General features: G+C 35.0%; 1 protein-coding gene across 9 annotated transcripts in view; it reads right to left on the reverse strand.

The window, feature by feature from the left end:
• Positions 1–22,500, reverse strand: part of LOC135198703 (uncharacterized) — a 990,834-nt gene that overhangs the window by 167,201 nt on the left and 801,133 nt on the right. For all 9 annotated transcript variants that reach the window (XR_010310875.1, XR_010310874.1, XR_010310872.1 and 6 more), the window contains one exon: positions 20,576–20,606. The gene's annotated coding sequence lies outside the window, so the exon portion shown is untranslated. The remainder of the gene's footprint in view (positions 1–20,575; positions 20,607–22,500) is intronic.

Raw genomic sequence — 22,500 nt, forward strand, 5'->3', positions numbered from 1 at the left:
TTAAGAATTGTAAGTCTACTAATACCATCAGTAATGGAGACAACGATCGCTACTGACTTTAAATTCCACTTTCCTGCTACTGCTGTTATTACTGCTACTGCTGCTGCACCACCTGCTGTTTCTACTGCTTTTGCTGCTGTTCTTGCACCCGTACACCCACTTTGAATGATCTGTTAAAATTTCAATTTCTGCTACTACTATTATTACTCCTACCGTTGCTTCTACTGTTTTTCAGTTCCCCGTTGGACGAGGGGCTTACGTGCTTGCCTGCCGAATTGGTAGTCGCGAGTTCGATTCCCCGCTCTGCCAATGGGGAGTCGGAGAAATTTGTTTCTGGAGATTAGAAAATCATTTCTCGATCTAATGTGGTTCGGATCCCACAATAAGCTGTAGGTCCCGTTGCTAGGCAACCAGCTGGTTCCTAGGCAGGTAGAAATATCTAATCCTTCGGGCCAGCCCTAGGAGAGCTGTTCATCAGCTCAGTGAGTGGTCTGGTTAAAACGAAGATATGCTTGACTTTTCTACTGCTTTTCATGCTGCTATTGCACCTACTTGGAACGATCGGCTTTAAAATGCCGCAATTTCCACTGCTTTTCTTTGAAGAAGAGGAGGAAAAAAAATTTGTGTCCTGTAAGCTCCTTAAAGAAAGCTTCACACACACTGGCTGTTTTAAGAACCTTGTCATGTGGAGAAAAAAACCGGTGCTTGTTTAATGCAGTTCAGGGTAACTTCCTCTCCTGGAGCCTGAGGGAAATATCCATTTTTCTGTCCCGAATACCGGGAGAGTTAATAAAGCTTTGGGTGTAAAAGAAAAAAAAAATAAGCTCTCAGTTTTAACATTTTTGTAGGAACTCGTCAGCTTTCATTTTTCATGTATCACAGAACCTTTCACACAACACTTGCACGATTTTGTACTTTTATCATATTATATATAGAAATAATACTGACGTCAGTAATTAAAAATGATGTAAGCTCTCAGCTTTTACATTTTTATAAGAACTCGTCAGCTTTCTTTTTTTTATGTATTACAGAACCTTTCACACAACACTTGCACGATTTTGTACTTTTTATCATTTTACATATAAAAACAATAACGATGTCAGTAATCTGTAAAAATTTAGAAATGATAGCGTTAGTAATAAAAAAATGAAAATGATCTTAGTATATTTAAGTGTACAAAACTTCTAAGTATGAAGCATTCTTAGTGCATAACGTAGGCATAAGAATGAATGTGGTTTGCATTTCTAAAGAAATTTATCATCCAGCGAATGGGGTCATTAGGTTAGATTCCATTAAACGAAGGACTAATGTTTTCACACGGTTTTTACAACACATCCCGTCGGGCAAATAAGCAACCAAACAAATGGAATAATATGTGAGCTAAAGAATAAAAAGAAATCCGGGAATAAAAATAAATCCGGACATAAGTTCAAAAATTAAAACCGATTAAAGAACACCACATTACAGGATTTGCCATACGCCAGAGTTACAGCGCGGAAGTTGGAAACTCGAGAATTAACAAAGTGGATCTGACTGTCATTGAATTCAATGGTAGAATAAAGAACTTTTTCTTTTTATTGGATCTTCAGTCCTTGCACAAAATGTCGATGACATATTGCATCGCCAGCTTGCGGAGTCAATCATTCAGAAATTGGATCCAATTCTTAAATCTTTTGTCATCACATAAGGAAATCATAGTCATCGCTATTTTGTCGTAGCTAGCGAAAATAAACCAAATTACAATGTAAGTCTATCAACATTTCTCGTACTGACCGAGGGCGGAATCTACTCCCATAATCTACTGTTATTATATATCATATAATGAAATAATAACCATCGTTACAGCGTCGTAGTTGGTTAAAACAAATAAATGTATCTAATTATAAAAGAAAGTCTTTCAACATTTCTCGTACTGACCGAGGATGATTTGGGCAATTGTGCCTGGCTCGGCGTCTTCTCAACAACAACAACAATAATAATAATAATAATAATAATAATAATAAAAGGTGAAGAAATCCAAAATAATGCTATTGGAAATATAAACACAATAGATATATATATATTATATATATATATATATATATATATATATAATATATATTTATATGTATGTAGTATATATATTTACATTAAAATTATTTTAGGTTATTCACTATTTTAGTGACTCGTGTGATTACGAATTTTCAATAAATAATAATAATAATAATAATAATAATAATAATAATAATAATATGTATTTTGGTAGAAGACCCTCTTTTAGGCAATTGCTGTTAAAAAGGATGGCAGAATTAAGCGAGTTGATTTTATATATTGTTTTTTCTATTTTCCTTACAATTCGCTTCTCAGGCTCAGCGATGTTTCTGAGTAACAGGGCCAATATTCATATTGGGAATTTTCAAAAATTATAAATGCTGAAGGAATCTTTTATTAGAACAAGATATCAGGTCCAGGTCAAGCAGAGGTCGTCGTCAGTGCTGGTATTATTCCGTAGGCGTAGTCCAGTTCAGGCCGGGGTCGTCTTAGATTTAAGGGCTGGTATTGGTGCTGGTATAGCTGGTATCACGTGACGTTGCGACCTTCTCGTAGGTCATCTTCTGACGAGTCGGTTGAAGTGACTGTAGCAAGAAAGTTTGCGGAACGGTATTTATAGCGGCTCGGACCTAGAGTTGCATTCTCATTGGTCGGGCCGGTCTTGGACGAAGCCGTGGATCTCGCCTCGAAGGTCTCGGGGATTCTCTCGTGCGAGCGCCACAGTAGCTGAGGCTGAGAAGCGAATTGTAAGGAAAATAGAAAAAACAATATATAAAATCAACTCGCTTAATTCTGCCATCCTTTTTAACAATAATAATAATAATAATAATAATAATAATAATAATAATAATAAAAATAATAATAATAATAATAATAATAATAATAATAATAATAATAATAATAATAATAATAATAATATTTTCTCCAATATCTTAACTATCGCGAGGTTGCTTTTGATATTTCTAAATTTCCAGCGAAATAAAATGACCAACCATAATCAGCGAGAGTGAAAGTGAACACCGAAAAACCTTCAATTAAGCCAAATGGCGTAGGACGGGACGAGAGGACTTAATGAAACCTCAAAGAGGACTGACTCCCGAATAAAAAAAAAATAAAATAAAATAAAACCGAAAAGAGAAAATGGATGAAGTCTACTGACCTCACGAGGGGGTGGATTATCGAATATGAGTCTTCACGCTTGGAGCATTAAACAGACAGACACACACACACAACATATATATATATATATATATATATATATATATAATATATATATATATGTGTGTGTGTGTGTGTGTGTGTGTGTGCGTGTACTTGTACTATATTTATGTGCATACGAATATATAAATATATTGCATGTATATAAATACACACTTATATATACATATATATCAATTTCAAATATTTGTACAAAAGGAATATAATATAAATGTATATAAATGTGTATATATATATATATATATATATATTATATATATATATACACACAACACACACACACACACACACACACACACACACACACATATATATATATATATATATATATATATATATATATATATATATATATAGTGAAGCAAGTGCGTGTTGGAAAGTATAATAATACATATACATAAAGCGCGGTTGAATAATCCTGTCACCTCATTGAGTTATGTATATGTATACGGTCATATTCTGCACATTCATGTTCGTCTTCAGTATACAAAAAAAAAAAAAAAAAAAAAAAAAAAAAAAAAAAAAAAAAGGAATCGTGGCAAAATATTAGAGGTATCATCATCTATTCACTGAATTCCTATCTGACTTTCTATCTATAAATGAGTGTCATGTCTTCTGTGATTAACGTAAATATAACTATGTAAATATAACTATCTGTAAATCCACAAAATAAACATAACCAGACAAAGCCCAGCAAACAAGGAAAGGGATTAATAATAATATTCTAATATTCAGCGTCAACTGCCTTGAACATCCAGACAAGAGTATTGGTATCCGAAGTCGGGTCGCGCAGTAATTGAAAGTAATTTGACCAAAGGATCATCATCATCATCATCGCTCAGCCACAGGCTTCCTAATTAATGCTACTGCACCGCCCTTCTCCAACACTCCCCCCCACCCCCGTCCTAGCTCTCTCTCTCTCTCTCTCTCTCTCTCTTCTCTCTCTCTCTCTCTCTCTCTCTCAATTTCTGTTTGATCCAGCTTACCGCGAGGGGCGTAGCGGATATGCGGCCTCGTCGCTAATTAACTATTCCAGGGTCGTTACGAGTTGGCATTTAATTATGTTATTTGTGAAATGGCCGCGTTCAAACCGTCCCCGCCCCCCGCCACCCCTGAGGAGTGACTGCTATAAACAACGACGCATCCCGAGCTTAATCGTTTTCTCAGGACGAAACCTCTCAAAAAAAAGGTCCATTTGAAATTCGGGCGATGCTTTCCTCGTCGAAATTGTCAACAGCTTCCGTCAGAGTTGCTGCGGCGAAATATTCGGTATCTATTAACACTCCGACGATGAGGCGACTACCGCCGTCTGTTAAGCACTTCAGAGGCAAAATAGCCTGAAACATATGTCGAGGGCACGGCTTAATTACCTGCAGTTTCCTACGATCATCCAAATGCATTATGTTATTTCGAGTATTTGACGAAGCGCTTTCTGCCAGAGGTGTGTCGATTTGAAACTATGAGCAGTTTTTTTTGTTAAATGCGCTACTTACTACTTTAAATGAAGTTCACAGTATTGTAAAGATACTTTATTTGAAGTTCACAGTATTGTGAAACTACCTAAAATGAAGTTCACAGTATTGTAAAACTACTTTATAGGAAGTTCATAATATTGTGAAACTACTTTAAAAGAAGTTCACAGTGTTGTGAAACTACTTTATATGAAGTTCACAGTATTCTGAAACTACTTTATACGAAGTTCACAGTATTGTGAAACTACTTTATATGAAGTTCACAGTATTGTGAAACTACTTTATACGAAGTTCACAGCATTGTGAAACTACTTTATATGAAGTTCACAGTATTCTGAAACTACTTTATACGAAGTTCACAGTATTGTGAAACTACTTTATATGAAGTTCACAGTATTGTGAAACTACTTTATACGAAGTTCATAGTATTGTGAAACTTCTTTATATGAAGTTCACAGTATTGTGAAACTACTTTATATGAAGTTCACAGTCTTGTGAAACTACTTTATACGAAGTTCACAGTATTGTGAAACTACTTTAAATGAAGTTCACGGTTTTGTGAAACTACTTTAAATGAAGTTCACAGTATTGTGAAACTACATTAAATGAAGTTCACAGTCTTGTGAAACTACTTTAAATGAAGTTCGCGGTTTTGTGAAACTACTTTAAATAAAGTTCACAGTATTGTGAAGCTACTTTATACGAAGCTCACAGTATTGAAACTACTTTAAATGAAGTTCACAGTCTTGTGAAACTACTTTAAATGAAGTTCACAGTCTTGTGAAACTACTTTAAATGAAGTTCACAGTATTGTGAAACTATTTTATATGAAATTCACAGTATTGTGAAACTATTTATATGAAGTTCACAGTCTTGTGAAACTACTTTAAATGAAGTTCACAGTCTTGAGAAACTACTTTATATGAAGTTCACAGCCTTGTGAAACTACTTTAAATGAAGTTCACAGTCTTGTGAAACTACTTTAAATAAAGTTCACAGTCTGTGAAACTAACTTTAATGAGTTCACAGTCTTGAGAAACTACTTTATATGAAGTTCACAGCCTTGTGAAACTACTTTAAATGAAGTTCACAGTCTTGTGAAACTACTTTAAATAAAGTTCACAGTCTTGTGAAACTACTTTATATGAAGTTCACAGTCTTGTGAAACTACTTTAAATGAAGTTCACAGTCTTGAGAAACTACTTTAATAATGAAGTTTTCACAAGCCTTGTGCTACCTTACTTTAAATGAAGTTCACAGCCTTGTGAAACTACTTTAAATGAAGTTCACAGTCTTGTGAAACTACTTTATATGAAGTTCACAGTATTGTGAAACTATTTTATATGAAGTTCACAGTCTTGTGAAATTACTTTAAATGAAGTTCACAGTCTTGTGAAACTACTTTAAATGAAGTTCCCAGTCTTGTGAAACTACTTTAAATGAAGTTCACAGTCTTGTGAAACTACTTTATATGAAACTACTTTATATGATATTGTGAAAGAAACCGTTCTTAGCGCGTATAGGCTAGTACCGGAGGCGTACCATAAGAAATTTAGAAATTTGAGAAAGGATGAGAATATTGCGTATGTAGAATACGGTAAGAAGTTAGAAAGGCTGTTTTTGGATTGATTAACTTCTGCTAAAGTTGATGATTTTGATGGTTTGAAGAACTTAGTGTTGTTAGAAAACTTCAAAGATAACGTATCCCCTGAGATTAAGCTTTATATAGAAGATAAACGAGAAGTATCTTTTGCAGGAGCAACTAGGTTAGCTGACGAATATAGTGTAACTCATAATTTGAGTGTTAGTAAGAAACTAAATGATCCTTCGTCTGGTAGAGTACAAAGCGGTAAAGGTTTCAGTTCTAGTAATAGCAATGCGAGTAAAAGTGACTATTCCTGTTATACATGCGGAAAACCTGGTCATACGTCTAAGGTTTGTAATAGTAAAGTGGCATCTAGTGGCTCAGAATTAACTTGTTTCCGATGTAATGGGAAAGGGTATTTAGCGAGAAATTGTGCAGTAGAAAGGAAGGACGTTAGGAAACCAGTGTCTCTAGTTAACCTTTCGTCAAGTAGGAATGATGTGATGAGAGAAACTAGGAAATATTTTGGTGAATTTCTGTCAGAAGGTGTAGTTTCCTCTCTTGGAGGAGTGTGTTCGAGTGAAGTAGTCTTGCTTCGAGACACAGGAGCTGTGTCTCACTGATTAGAAGAGAGAGTGTGCCAAACAGGGCAGAACTCAACATGGAAGAAAAAGTCATGTTAGGTGGATTTCCTAACACTTGTGTTCTTTGTCCTTTGTTGAAGTTGAATTTAGAAAGTCAGGTAGTGTCAGGAGAAGTGAAACTTGCAGTGGTTGACAGTTTGCCCATTGATGGCGGTGACATTATTGTCGGTAACGACTTAGCTTTATCCAAGAATGTGAATCCTGTTGTGAGCGAAATTCCAGTGCCTGAAATGGCAGTAACTAGGTCAGGTTTAGATACAGACATACACTACGGTCATAATTTGTTCGTGGATTCGAACGAGTGTGAGTTCGTGGATTCGAATGAGTGTGATAGAGGTGGCGAGGTTGATCTTGGCGTGAGTGCGGCTGAGAGACCTGAATCTGTCGTTGACAGTGATAGCCAAACGGAAGGTGTAGCTATCGAGGGTAACGTAGTAAATGTACCAGTATCTAGTACTAGTTACGGTGATGAATTAGGCACTAACCTGGTGAATAAGGATGAGCTAGTCAAGTTTCAGACAGAGGATGAGACACTAGCCCGAATTTTTGAATGTGAGCTGGATGATGATCTCGATGATGTGAGTAAGGAAACCTTTTGTTTAAAGGATGAAGTTTTGTGTCGTTATGTTCGTCCTAAGTCAGGTAGTAAAGGGGAAATCACCCAACAATTAGTGGTTCTAGGAAGTTTCATGAACTAGTTTTGAAGTTAGCACATGATGAGCAAGGACATTTAGGAGTAAATAAAACTTTCAAGTGTATTAGTAGGGCGTACTTTTGGCCTAAGATGAGGAGTGACGTAAAGAGATATGTTCTAAGCTGTCATTAATACCAAAAAGCTGGGAAACCAAATCAAGTAATTCCCAGAGCTCCGTTGTGTAATATTCCATCGGTAGGCGAACCTTTTGAGAATGTAGTTATCGATATGGTCGGGCCTTTGCCTAGAAGGGAGGGAATATATATCTGTTAACAATCATTGATAGACTAACTCGCTATCCCGAGGCGGTACCCGTAAGAAGCTGTAATGCAAGGACCGTAGTTAAACAATTGTTGAATTATTTTTCTAAGTTTGGTCTGGCTTGTACTATACAGAGTGATAATGGTAGTAATTTTGTATCCAAATATTTCAAGGATAGAATGAGAGTTAGGCATTAAACTCGTAACTTCCACACCTTATCATCTCGAATCACAAGGCATTGTGGAGAGATTTCATCAAACGTTAAAGAGTTGTTTACGGTAATTGTGTAAGAACTTCGAACACGACTGGGAAGAAAAGTTACCATTTGTTCTGTTAGCTTTAAGGTTGGCACCGAATGACACTACAGTATTTAGTCCTTTTGAGCTTGTTTTCAGTCACACCGCTAAAGGTCCTTTGGAAATGTTAACATGTAACTTAATGAATAAAGAAGGTAGTGAGGACTACATAACTAATCTAGAGTATTATAAAAACAATTTAAGAGATGCTTGGCAACTAGCAAGGGAGAACGAGAGTGAGAGTCAAGGGGAAACTAAACGGAAACATGATCTTAGAGCGAAAGAGAGACGTCTCTGTGTAGGAGATAAAGTTTTAGTATTAGTCCAGAAAGAAGGTCCCTCTTTATCGTATAAGTTCGAAGGTCCTTTTTCAATTTTAGAGAAGAGGGGGAATCTGAATTATTTAATAGATATGGGTAAACGTAGAGCAAAGCAGCTGCATGTAAACTTGCTCAAGAAATGTAACGAACGCCCCGTAACTATTAGTGATAAACTAAGCCTAACCAATGTTTTAGAACATGATATTGAGTTGCAGGACATGAAACCCATTAGGCAAAGTCCATATCGTCTGAGCCCAGAAAAGGCAGAATCTGTGAGGAAGGAAATTAGTTACATGCTAGATAATGATTTGATAGTGCCTAGCAAGAGTGAATGGAGTTCCCCGGTAGTTCTGGCGAAAAAGGAAGATGGATCAGATAGATTGTGCATTGATTTCCGGAAGGTAAACAGTGTAACTAAGCAAAGTAATTTTCCCTTACTCAGGATTGATGATTGCTTAGATAGAAGTGGAAATTCCAAGTTCATCTCAAAGCTTGATTTGGCTGAAGGTTATTGGCAAGTACCTTTAAGTGAAAGAGCCCGGAAAATATCCGCCTTTATAACGCCATTTGGTAGTTTCAAGCCCAAAGTTATGGCTTTTGGCTTGAAGAACGCAGCCAGTACCTTCCAAAGGTTAATGAATAAAGTTTTAAATGGCATCAACAACTGTGTTGTGTACTTAGATGATCTTGTGATATTTTCAGAGACTTGGGAGGATCATGTAAGGACTTTGGCAAGAGTCTTGGAGGCAATTACCAAAGCAAATCTCGTTCTTAATCTAAGGAAATGCGAATTTGGGAAAGCCTCTATTACTTATCTAGGACATAAGGTAGGTCTTGGTAAAATATGTCCAAAGGATCGGAACATAGAAGCTATCGTGAATTTCCCAATCCCAAAAACAGGCCATGAGATTTCTCGGAATGGTTTCGTATTTCCGTAGATTCGTACCAAATTTCTCGGAAATAAGCGCTCCCATAACTAATCTGTTTAAGAAAGGACACAGTTTTGTATTTGATGTCGCGTGTGTGCAAGCCTTCAACAAGTTATTGGCTATAATGATTCACGAGCCAGCTCTACTATTACCTGATTTTGGTAAAGAATTTAATTTGGCGATCGATGCCAGTGATATTGGCATAGGAGAGGTTTTGTTACAAGAAGTGAATGGAATGAAACTCCCAGTTGCCTATTACTCAAACAAACTGAATAAAGCGCAACAGAACTATTCAACTATTGAGAAGGAATCGCTTAGTTTAGTTACAGCCTTGCAACACTTTGAGCTCTACGCACGTAGTATTTCTGTTTTAACTGTGTATACTGATCATAATCTGTTGGTTTATTTAGAGAGGTTTAGGAATAAGAACAAATGCCTAATGCGTTGGAGTTTAGAATTACAAGCCTATAACCTGAAGATACTTCATATAAGGGGAAAGGATAATGTTATAGCTGATAGCCTCTCTAGAGATTTTTCAGAATGAGTAGCCTGATGACCGTTTTCTGTTTTGGCTCGAGTGAGTGTATGAGTGGAGAAGAGTGCGTGTTTAACTGGATTAAAGTTTTATGCAGAATTCTTCCCCTGCTGTTTAATTCTTGTTTCGCTTTGAAAAAAAAAAAAAATCAGTTGATTTCATTTTTTTCTCTTTTTGGGGGGACGTGTCATGGTAATTGCTTTACAGCAAAGTTAAGGGAAAGGAAAACGCATCTTCTTCGAGAAGTTCTGCAGCGCGGAGGCTTCCGAGCGTGTGTTGGAGGCGCCTGTTCTCATGATGGTTCTAGAATCAGCAGGAGTGTTGTGGAACGCAACACGCACAGTCACGTCGTCCGAAAATGCAGCGAAATATGATGCAATACTTCGTCGAGATTCTTCTAAGACGTTCTGGTAATCTCGGGAGCCACGCCCCCAGGTTGCCATATAAATGCGACTGACGAAGTAGGAGATATCAGATCATCAGCAACAGAGTCACGGATCAGATCATCAGTGAGAGCTCAGCAGCAGAGATCAGAGATCAGCAGAGAGAGATAAGAGAAGAAGGAACAGACGAAAGATCAGAGAGAAGAAGGCGCTCGAGAGTTCAATCGGGATCTGGTCAAGTCATCCGGGAGCGGACGACCGAGGCATTTCGACGTACAGCAAGACTTCAGAGAAAAAACGTTCTACAAGAGGTTTTAAGGAGTTCCTGCCCTTCAAGTGTCAAGAGTAGGCATTGTTTTCTGCAATACGGAGTCAAGTAGACGCCAGAAGTTACAGTTCTCCTTTTGTGAAGCCATCGCTTTCGAGCCTAGATTTCCATCAGCTGAAACTTGCCAGCAAGTATTAACATTACCTCACTGTTTCCCCAGTTCATGCAGTGTAAGATTTTACTTTGTTATGTACATAGGAGACACCATTCTGCATTTATCTTTGTTAGTAAGCTTGTAAATAAACCTTTGTTCTGTTAGTGTTTCTTTCTATATTCGTATCCCCAGTTTCAACTGTTGGTGTTGAATTCTTTTATATATCATAAATATCGAACTTGGAGCGGACCTCTCTTGGTTCGTAACATCCTGTCTTGAAAACAGACAGGAGAAATAAACAAAAAGCGATAATTTATACGGGATTTCTTAAAGCTCCCAAGAGACTCATTCATTTTTCTGATCTACGTTTCAGATCTTTTTCTGAAAGAGATTAGTGTCCACCGCCTTCATCTGAATATCAACGAAGATTCCTTTTGCTTTAATGAAAAGAATTTCAAATCGCCTTTTTTTAAAAATCGTTTTAAAGGTTGCGACAAAAACTCCTAATTGGCATTGTAATGCATTTCATTTTAGCCATCTGCGTGAGCAATTGAAGCCAAATCGAAGTCCCAAAATTATAAAGTCGTCATTTGGAAGAGGAAATAAAAAAGCATGTAAAGTATAAAAAAGCGTCTATAAAGTACATCAAATATCATAAAGAGTATTTTTAAAGTACCTAATCTACAGAAGGATTCAATGGCGCTCACATGCACTGGGCAAATCAAGATTATGCGTCATCTACATGGCATACAATATTGCAAGATAATCATGAAACTGTTGCATGTCAGAGGGGAGAAAAAAAGCACATAAACTAAAAAAAAAGTATTTATAAATTACATAGAATATCATAACATACAGAGGGATTCAATACCTTACTTATAAGTAAATCAAGATTAAGCGTCATTTACCTGGTATGCAATATTGCAAGATAATCATGAAATTATTGCATGTCACCTTTCCGGAGTAGGAGACAAAAACCTCCGCTTTATAAATATAAATCTTTGTATTATACAAGACAAGAGGAACGGAAAAGCAATATGCAATACCCGATCAACTTTCACTACAAGACGAGTTCAGAAAAAAATGTAAAAGTTGGCTATGAATGTTCGAGCTGGGAAACTTACGCAAATAAATCACAGTTAAAAAAACCATCAAACGCTGACATTTTTTCTTTAACATTTTTCAGTTTCCGTTTAACCATGACCAAACAAAAATGAAGAATAAATACAATTTTAGAATGGAAATGAAATCAATGAGAGAAATTAGAAAATAAAAAACAAAAAGCTAGATATTTTGAGGAATAATTTCAACGAAGGATATATCTTCTCTCTTGGATTTCTGACACTTGATCATCTCTCTCTCTCTCTCTCTCTCTCTCTCTCTCTCTCTCTCTCTCTCTCTCTCTCACACACACACAAACATTTTAGGAAGAACAAACGCATAAACACATTTTAAGCACAGCAAGCGTTGTTGATGTTGGAACGAAGAATATAAAATACATTAAAACAAAAATCTGAATAACAGACATCACTTTTATTCAAGTACGTTAAATTTGTCGTGTGTTTTCATTCAATTCCAGAATGCAGATTTCCCTAACATCTTCTTTCCTACAAAATCTGACCTACCTTATTCCGAAAAATTTCATCCCCACTTGACAGGAAATTCCATCAACTTTTTTTTCCTACAAGAGAATGAGTTATAACAAGGATACATTCCAGTTAAAGCGTGCTGTTACTAACTGTGTGTGTGTGTGTGTGTGTGTGTGTGTGTGTGTGTGTGTGTGCGTGTGTGTGTGTGTGTGTGTGAGAGAGAGAGAGAGGACTGGAAGGGATGGGGGGACATCCTTTCCTGCCCTGTGCCTCTTCTCTTTCTATCTCTCCACAGAGAGAGAGAGAGAGAGAGAGAGAGAGAGAGAGAGAGAGAGAGAGAGAGAGAGAGGATTTTTCAACAAGAGAATGATTTATAACAAGGATCCATTTCAGCCAAAGCGTGCTGTTACCAACTATGAGAGAGAGAGAGAGAGAGAGAGAGAGAGAGAGAGAGAGAGAGAGAGAGAGAGAGAATTTTTCTAAAAGAGATTGAATTACAACAAGGATACACTTCAGTTAAAGCGTGCTGTTACCAACTATGAGAGAGAGTATTTATTTACAAGAGAATGATTTATAACAAGGATCCATTTCAGCCAAAGTGTGCTGTTACCAACTATAGATAGAGAGAGAGAGAGAGAGAGGAGAGAGAGAGAGAGAGAGAGAGAGAGAGAGTATTTTTATACAAGAGAATGAATTATAACAAGGATTCATTTCAGCCAAAGCGTGCTGTTACTACCTATAAAAGAGAGAGAGAGAGAGAGAGAGAGAGAAGAGAGAGAGAGTATTTTTCTACAATAGAATGAGTTATAACAAGGATTCCTTTCAGCCAAAGCGTGCTGTTACCAACTACTATGATGCAGATAGCATCAAAAAGAAGAAAAAGAAAAGAAACCTCGGGTAAAAAAAATTGAGCAAAAACGAAAAAACGAAAAAAGGAGAAAAAAAACTAAAAGAAAAGTTCCATTTAACAATTTCAATTAGCATATAATGGGAAGCCAAGCTGTGCGCAATGAGTAACTCCCTGGGAATATACTCACGTGGCAAGAGAATTTTTTTTCCCCTTTTAATTCTCTTCATCTATTTCCCAGCGAGAGGACCCTACTCTTGCTCCCCTCCCATCTCCCCCTCCCCCTCCCTCCCTCCCTCCCTCCTCCTCCTCCTCCGTCCTCCTCCTCCTCCTCCTCCTCCTCCTCCTCCTCCACTCAGATCCCATATAACTGTTAGAGCAACAGGGAATTCACATTATACTTTCAGAGGAATTAAAAGAAGTAGGAGGAGAAAAATTATTTCTCGGTTCTAATCCCATATTCTTTATACTATTTTTTTTCTTCATTATTTGTTGGGCAGTTTCATCCGCTTCATTGTATCTGAAATACGGGGGGTGGGGTGAGAGGTGGGGGGGGGCTTTATGTCAGCCCCTACCGTTATGTAGTGGGCATCAAGTATAAGAGGACCTTTTAAATGTTTCCCTCAATGAGAAAGTCACTGAAGATTTGGGGGGTGTTCCTTTACGGTAATGTTCCCACCCGGAGTACGGTTTCCATCACACTGGTTTTATTGCAGGCTGTATCTTGGGGAGGTCTGTGTCATTAAATTTATACGGTTACACAAAGTGTGGGTTGTATTATTATTACTATTATTATTAAGAGTACTTTCCTTAATTATTATTATTATTATTATTATTATTATTATTATTATTATTATTATTATTATTATTATTACTGGAGACACAAATCCCACAGTTGCGAATCCATACAAATATATTTACAATTAAGCTACAGCTGTTAAGCTTTATTGTTGCTATGAGTATTTTCATTTATTATTATTAATCATTATTATTATTATTATTATTGGAGACACAAATCTACAATTGGGAATCTATCCAAATACTTTTACAGTTAAGTTACAGCTATAAGCTTTATTGTTGCTTATGATTACTTTTCACTTATTATAATAATAATAATAATGATAATAACAATAATAATAATAATAATAATATAAAATAATAATAATATAGTAAATTATTATTATTATTATTATTGTTATTATTATTATTTATTATTATTACTATTATTATTATTATTATTTCTGGAGACACAAAGCCACAGTTGCGAATTTTATACAAATATATTTACAGGGACACAAATCCACAGTTACGAATCTATACAAATATATTTACAGTTAAGCCACAGCTGTTAAGATTTATTGTTGCTATGAGTACTTTTCACTTATTATTATTATTATTATTATTATTATTATTATTATTATTATTATTATATTTAGGCCACAAATCCACAGTTACTAATCTATACAAATATATTTACAGTTAAGCTACAGCTGTAAGCTTTATTCTTAAAATATATATTTGTACACATACATAACTATGGATTTGTTTTTCCACTTTAAGACTCATTCTACTACTACTACTACTACTACTACTACTACTACACTACTACTACTACCACTACTACTACTACTACTACTACTGCTGCTACTACTACTACCACTATTATTATTATTATTAATATTATTATTATTATTATTATTATCATTATTATTATTAAGAAGCTTTCCCCACAAAAGAAAATGGTCTGGCTCTAAAGAAAAACAAAACAACGGAATATTTCACTTTCTTTAAAGCTTCGCACAAGTAAAAAAAAAGAAGCATAAAAATGTAAGCGTTCATACTAACCATTCTCTCTCTACCTTTAAACTGGGCTACCCCCCCCCCAATCCCAACAAAAAAAAAACAAAAAAAAAAGTCTATTGCACACAGCATTTAATTCTAGGCATCCGTAGAAAGAAGTTTCAACTAAGCAAAAATAGACTTCACAACAACTACGAAACATACGGTGGTTTCTCTCACTAAACGTAAGGAGTCTCTAGCAGAAAAGGATATCAAAAAGTTTTTAAATCAGTTACGTTTTCACGTATAAGCAGACAGAAAATACAATGTTTGTTTGTCTATATGGTGTTTTTACGTTGCATGGAACCAGTGGTTATTCAGCAACGGGACCAAACGGCTTTACGTGATTTCCGAACCACGTCGAGAGTGAACTTCAATCACCAGAAATACATATCTCTAACCCTTCGGTGGAATACAATGTTTGTTATCATAACGAAAAAAACACCAATAGAATTAACAAGCTGTAATTGGAGGACAGGTAATACACTAAACAGGTGTATTAAGGCATACCATAAAATAAATTTTCCCTCAACTCCAACTCAACTGGCTTTGAATAATTAGGCAGGATAATCATGGTTTAATAAAGACTCCAGCTGTGGCGTAAGAAACGACTACAAAATGCAAACTCTCTAGATTTAAATTATATAATCTTTATCAAAACAAGTCTGCGACAAAGAATCGGGAATTATTTATATTCAACAGGTTCCTGGTTATAGTTACACAATGCGACCACTGACACGCGGCAATTAAATAAACCCACGCACCCTCATTAAGAATTTTCAGAGAGAGAGAGAGAGAGGAGAGAGAGAGAGGAGATGAGAGAGAGAGAGAGAGAGAGAGAGAGAGATGTCACGAAAGTGAGAGAAAAAAAAAACTGTCACGATGGGAAAAATCTGTTACGTAAGAGAGAAAGAGATAGAGAATCTGTAACGAGAGAGAGAGAGAGAGAGAGAGAGAGAGAGAGAGAGAGAGAGAGAGAGAGAGAATATGTCACGAAAGAGAGAAAGACAGAATCTGTAACGAGAGAGAGAGAGAGAGAGAGGAGAGAGAGAGAGAATCTGTCACGAGAAAAAAAATCTGTCACGTAAGAGAAAGACAGAGAATCTGTAAAGAGATAGAGAGAGAAAGAAGCCTCTTTGTGAAGGCCGTATGAATATAAAACCTCGATGACAAAAAGCGTAGTGTATGGATTTATTTCACTTCAGATATTACGTAATATGACGAATGATAAAGACTCCATTTCAGGTGGTTAACGTCACACTTACAACACTTATTCATTCAAATATTACCAAAGCTTTTTGGCTACAAAGGATTCTTCAGTAATTTCCATATAATGTCTTTGCTATTTAATTTTCATGTACGACAGTTTTTATACATTTTATATTGTTTTACTTTTCGCTTATTTATTGGTGTATAGATCGGTCTTTACTTCCCGTCTACTTTAGTTTGTTTTATCTTCAGTAATAACTGTAAAAAATACTTTCTATTGACTATACACTGTGCTCTTAGAGTACAGTGTCGTATGAAATAAAATGTTTTGTCACTCTCAAATTTTAATTTTAAATTTGAGCGTTATCAGTGAAGTAATTCTTTAGCTATTGGTGTGAATGGCAGAATAAAATTGAATACACATACGGCCACAAGCAAATCTATTAAACGCTTGTGATATATATATATATATATATAGATATATCATATATATATATATATCTATATATATATATATATATATATATATAGATATATATATATATATATATATATATATATATATCTATCTATATATATATATATATCTATATATATATATATATATATATATATATATATATATATATATATCTATATATATATATATATAGATATATATATATATAGATAGATATATATATATATATATATATATATATATATATATATATATATATGAATAACTTGATCACGAAGTATATAATACGTGATGCTATGTATAAATAAAGGTTTTTTGCCACGAAGGAAAAAATGAAAAAGCGAGATAGGTAAGTACTTTCGGTCCTGTTCGGACCCTTTACTGAGGCCTCAGTAAAGGGTCCGAACAGGACCGAAAGTACTTGGCTATCTCGCTTTTTCATTTTTTCCTTCGTAGCAAAAAACTTTTATTTATATATAAATATGTGTGTGTATGTGTGTGTGTGTCACATCCCTACTTTAAAAAGTCATTTTTACTTCTTGAAGTAAAATTGATATTTTAGAAGTAACAATGAATTTCTCACGCATGCTAATGACGTCATCTTCACTAATGAAATAAGTATCCAGGAGAGTTAATATTCTAACTCTGACTATCGCAATAATTAAGGAAACATTCAACCATCACAATCCAAGTGTCAAAATGGTTGAATAAATTTTCACCTCTTTACAGTCGTGTGATTTAGTGGCAACCACATCTCAGAAGAAAACTGACTTCATATTCAAGGTAGACTCACTTAATTCCCAAGAACTCAACAAAGAGACAATCTCAGTCATATGACTGGCTTACATATTTATTTCGCTAAACAATTTTCCGATTAAAGGGAATATAGTATATTATTTTAGGTTGCCGACAACAATATTTGACTATCATGAGAGAGAGAGAGAGAGAGAGAGAGAGAGAGAGAGAGAATGTTGTTCTATCGTAAAAAAACAAAAGATGAAAAATGCATATTGAGAGAGAGAGAGAGAGAGAGAGAGAGAGAGAGAGAGAGAGAGAGATAGAGAATTTTTGTTCTATCATAAAAACCAAAAGAGAAAAATGCACATTGCCCGAGAGAGAGAGAGAGAGAGAGAGAGAGAGAGAGAGAGAGAGAGAGAGTTGTACTATCGTAAATATCAAATTAAAGATGGAAAATGCACATTAAGAGAGAGAGAGAGAGAGAGAGAAGAGAGAGAGAGAGAGATTTTGAGAGAGAGAGAGAGAGAATGTTGTTCTATCATAAAAAAACCAAAAGATGAAAAATGCACATTGAGAGAGAGAGAGAGAGATGAGGAGAGAGAGAGAGTGACGAGAGAGAGAGAGAGAGAGAGAGAGAGTTGTACTATCGTAAATATCAAATTAAAGATGGAAAATGCACATTAAGAGAGAGAGAGAGAGAGAGAGAGAGAGAGAGAGAGAGAGAGAGAGAGAGAGAGAGAGAGAGAATGTTGTTCTATCATAAAAAACCAAAAGATGAAAAATGCACATTGAGAGAGAGAGAGAGAGAGAGAGAGAGAGAGAGAGAGAGAGAGAGAGAGAGAGTTGTACTATCGTAAATATCAAATTAAAGATGGAAAATGCACATTAAGAGAGAGAGAGAGAGAGAGAGAGAGAGAGAGAGGAGAGAGAGAGAGAGAGAGAGAGAGAGAGAGAAATGTTGTTCTATCTTAAAAACACAAGAACAAAGATGAAAAAGCCATATCAACTCATAAAAAATGGAAATCATAAAAAAACCCAGTTCAGTTAGAGATTCACTGTGTATGTTGTTTTACGATAAAAGGATCTCAATAAAGAAGGTATTACAGATTTTAAAGAATATATCATACCACAAGTCTGAATGAATTATACGACGAAGAAAAAAATCAAGAACATGACATCAAAGCAAATAACACTTAACCCATAAAAATCAAACCGGTGGCCTTCAAACTTATGTCAGCATGATAATCCTGACAAATAATATATCGAGCAGATATTTATACATACAGTGTTAAGCCATTGTTCGTATAAAAACATTTCAACACTGCGTGAAAATAGAATCACCGATCACAGGATTACCAACGGAAAAACAGGGAACAATGTGTAGGATGAGGGAATCTCCCCCCACCCCCCCGGCAACACGGAGTTAATCAATCTACGGCATGTGCTCCCCACGTTTCATTATCTGTCAGCGTGTGGCAGTAGAGAGAGAGAGAAAGAGAGAGAGAGAGAGAGAGAGAGAGAGAGAGAGAGAGAGAGAGAGAGAGAGAGAGAGATGAAAATTACTACAATGTTTGACAATATTCAGTAAAAGCGAAATAGCTAAAATAAGGAAAACTTCCATCATATCTGAGTAAAAAAAAAGAAAAAAAAAGTTTCACCAAATTCCAAAAATGTAAAAGAAAGAGAGAGAGAGAGCGAGAGAGAGAGAGATAAATTACTAAACTGTTTGACAATGCTCATTAGAAGTAAATAGCTAAAATTAGGAAAAACTTCCATCGTATATAAGTAAAAAAAAAAGGTTTCACGAAACCACAGAGAGAGAGAGAGAGAGAGAGAGAGAGAGAGAGAGAGAGAGAGAGAGGAAATTACCACATTGTTTGACAACGTTCAATTAAATGAAAATAGAAAAAATAAGGAAAAACGTCCATCATATATATATATATAAAAAAAAAAGTTTCGCCAAATTCCAAATATAATTTGGACGTACGTAAATTCACGAAAGGAGGTTTTTACCAGCTTAAATCCGAATATAAATGGAGAAACCTCATTATTGTCTATAACAAACAATTTCCTGTCAATGACAGAATCAACAGAAGTTAGAAAAGAACATTTGCACCTAATTAGGCAAATCCTAATTTAACTTCGCCGACCGAATAAAAAAAAAAATACAAAAAAGAACAATAAACAAGAGAAGTCTCCTGATGCTGGTGCATTTCAGCAGTCACCCGAGCAGCTGTAATTAATCGCTACAGCTGGTAGCATGCCCGATGTAATTAGAGCATTTGGAAGACAAATTGAAACATTTAATTGCCATACATCAGCGACCAATTAGCGACAAAAAAAAAGGGCCGGTGAAAAATGCTGAATTGTGGTCGCGCCACCAGCCCGCATCAGGTGATGGTATTTTCGGAAGCGGCCGAGCGCATGACATCAACAGATGGGTTCAATTGAGAGCAATAACAATGGAGGTTTAAAGTCAATAAGCTGGCTATTGGCCTCCCCAACACCGCCATAATAACAGCAACAACAACAACAACAACAATAACAGCGACAATAACCGCGCGACGTTATTCGACGTTGCAGCATTGACGATCACGATAACTACCGCGGCCGTTGAAAGGTTCGGGGAAAAAACTGTTCTATCATAATTTCTAACAATATCGATGATAAACACGTTAATCTTTTCTCATTTACCGTAAACAACTGATGATTGTTGTGTCTATGTTTTAAACAATCGCATGACAATCCAGAGGCGTCAGTGCTAGCAGTGTGACATTCCAATTGTCCCGTGAACAAATGTAACCGATGCAACTGTTAATATATACTTCAAGCAAAGAGTGCAATATCGACGTTCAATGCGAAATCAATTATTGCAACTGCACCGTTCAGTGTGCATTTTAATAGCTTGCAAATATCATTAACAAAGGTGACTTCCCTATGGAAAAAACAGGTCAAACTTATTAAAGATAAAAGAGTTATGGTAAAAAGGATGATATGGAGGATCCTACTACGAAGAAAAAAAAGAAAAACGTCCTTTGTATAAACTGAGAAAATGTTCATAAATTTAATTTATGAATAACGTGTAAAATATATTTGTACTTACCGAGAAAGACGCCAAGGACGACATATGTACCCTGGAAAAGAGAGAGAGAAAAAAACTGTTATTTAATGTTAATGACATGACTTTCATTGAATAGTTGATGAAAAACCGCCCTCTCTCTCTCTCTCTCTCTCTCTCTCTCAATGACCAAAATAACACTGAAATGTATAGAAGTTTTCTTGTGTGTGTGTGTGTGTATATATATATATATATTATATATATATATATATATATATATATATATATATATATATATATATATATATTAGTCAGAAATCCAAGCGCTTTCGTCTTTACTCAGACATTGTCAAGGAGTTAATGAGGTACAATTGGAGAGAAAGGTCTCAGGTACAACACAAAATCAAGAATACCAGATGGTTAATTGTCAAAAGGGTAAAAATTAAAAATGAGATAATCCAGGATTATCGGATATCACACGGTCACAAACCTAAACAGATTGACCCTAACCGAAATTACAAAGTTTCTATACAGTCCAAAACATGTAAAAACTGAATATATTAATTTTGTTTGCTTATATTTATCTACAACTTTTTTCATTATGAAAGCATCAAGTTTAAATAAACCAAAGACTTAAATTTAGAACATTTCTATTATTTGACTTGATGAAACAAGATTCAATGATATTCCTTTTAACTGTGTCATTACATGGGATTAAGACTCTTGCTTGACTCCAGTTAATAGGATGGTCTAAATCTCTCATATGTACGAATAATGCATTCGATATTTGCCCAGTCCTCACAGAATACTGATGCTGTTTGAGACGTTGTGAAAGAGATTTACCGGTTCGTCCGTAATAGACTTTATCACACTTTTTCCAAGGAATTTCATATATGCAGCCTGGAAGATCTTTAGGAGAATTTTTGATTATTAAACTCTTGACATTAATATTACTAAAAACAACATTTATGTTAAAAAGCTTTAAAATTCTAGGAATAGATAAAAACCTTTCATCATAGGGTAATTTTAGAATGTTATTCTTACTAAATTCAAGTTTGTCATTAGTTGAATAAAATGTTTTTCTAGCTCTTTTCCATGCCACATCTACAAAAGTCCTTGGGTATTTATGTTTCATTGCAATATCTTAAATAGTTTTAATTTCAGCGTTAATAAACTGCGGGCTGCAGACACGTAAGCCCTTAGAAACATCCCAGAAAAAACAGAATTTAACATTTTGATGGTGATTGGAGTAGTAATGAACAACAGAGGCTTATTCATGAAGTCACGTGCATCTACTGTGATTTTTTAAGCTATATATATATATATATATATCTATATATATATATATATATATATATGTATATATACATATATATATAATGTATATATATACATATATATATATATATATGTATATATATACATATATGTGTATATATGTTATGTAAATATATATATATATATATATATATATATATATATATATATATATATGGTATAGCTTGTGACTAATCATAACACTGGAAACAAGATGAATGATATCAATCTCAAATCATATGTATGTATGTATGTATGTATGTATGATATATATATATATATATATCTATATACATATATATATATATATATATTACATATATATATATATACACATATAATATATATAATGTATGTATACATATAGTGAATACACACACAAATGAAAGCTTAAGTGAGTGTAACAGGTTGAGAAGAAACTTGAATTGCTTATAAAAGCCAAGGCAGGAATGTAAGAAGTGACTGTTAGACCAACTCCTTTATGGAAATTGTGAACTGTGGATCTTCAATATGGCTGACACTCAAGGAAACTTCAAAGCTTTTGAGATGACCTGAGTGCTTAGTATATGTGACGTAATAAGAATCAGAAGGGCGAGAATTAAGGAAATATGTAATACAAACTGGAAAAAGGTTCTGACACAGTTTGGTTATGT

Source organism: Macrobrachium nipponense, chromosome 22 (genome assembly GCF_015104395.2).
Source record: "Macrobrachium nipponense isolate FS-2020 chromosome 22, ASM1510439v2, whole genome shotgun sequence".
Lineage (NCBI taxonomy): Eukaryota > Metazoa > Arthropoda > Malacostraca > Decapoda > Palaemonidae > Macrobrachium > Macrobrachium nipponense.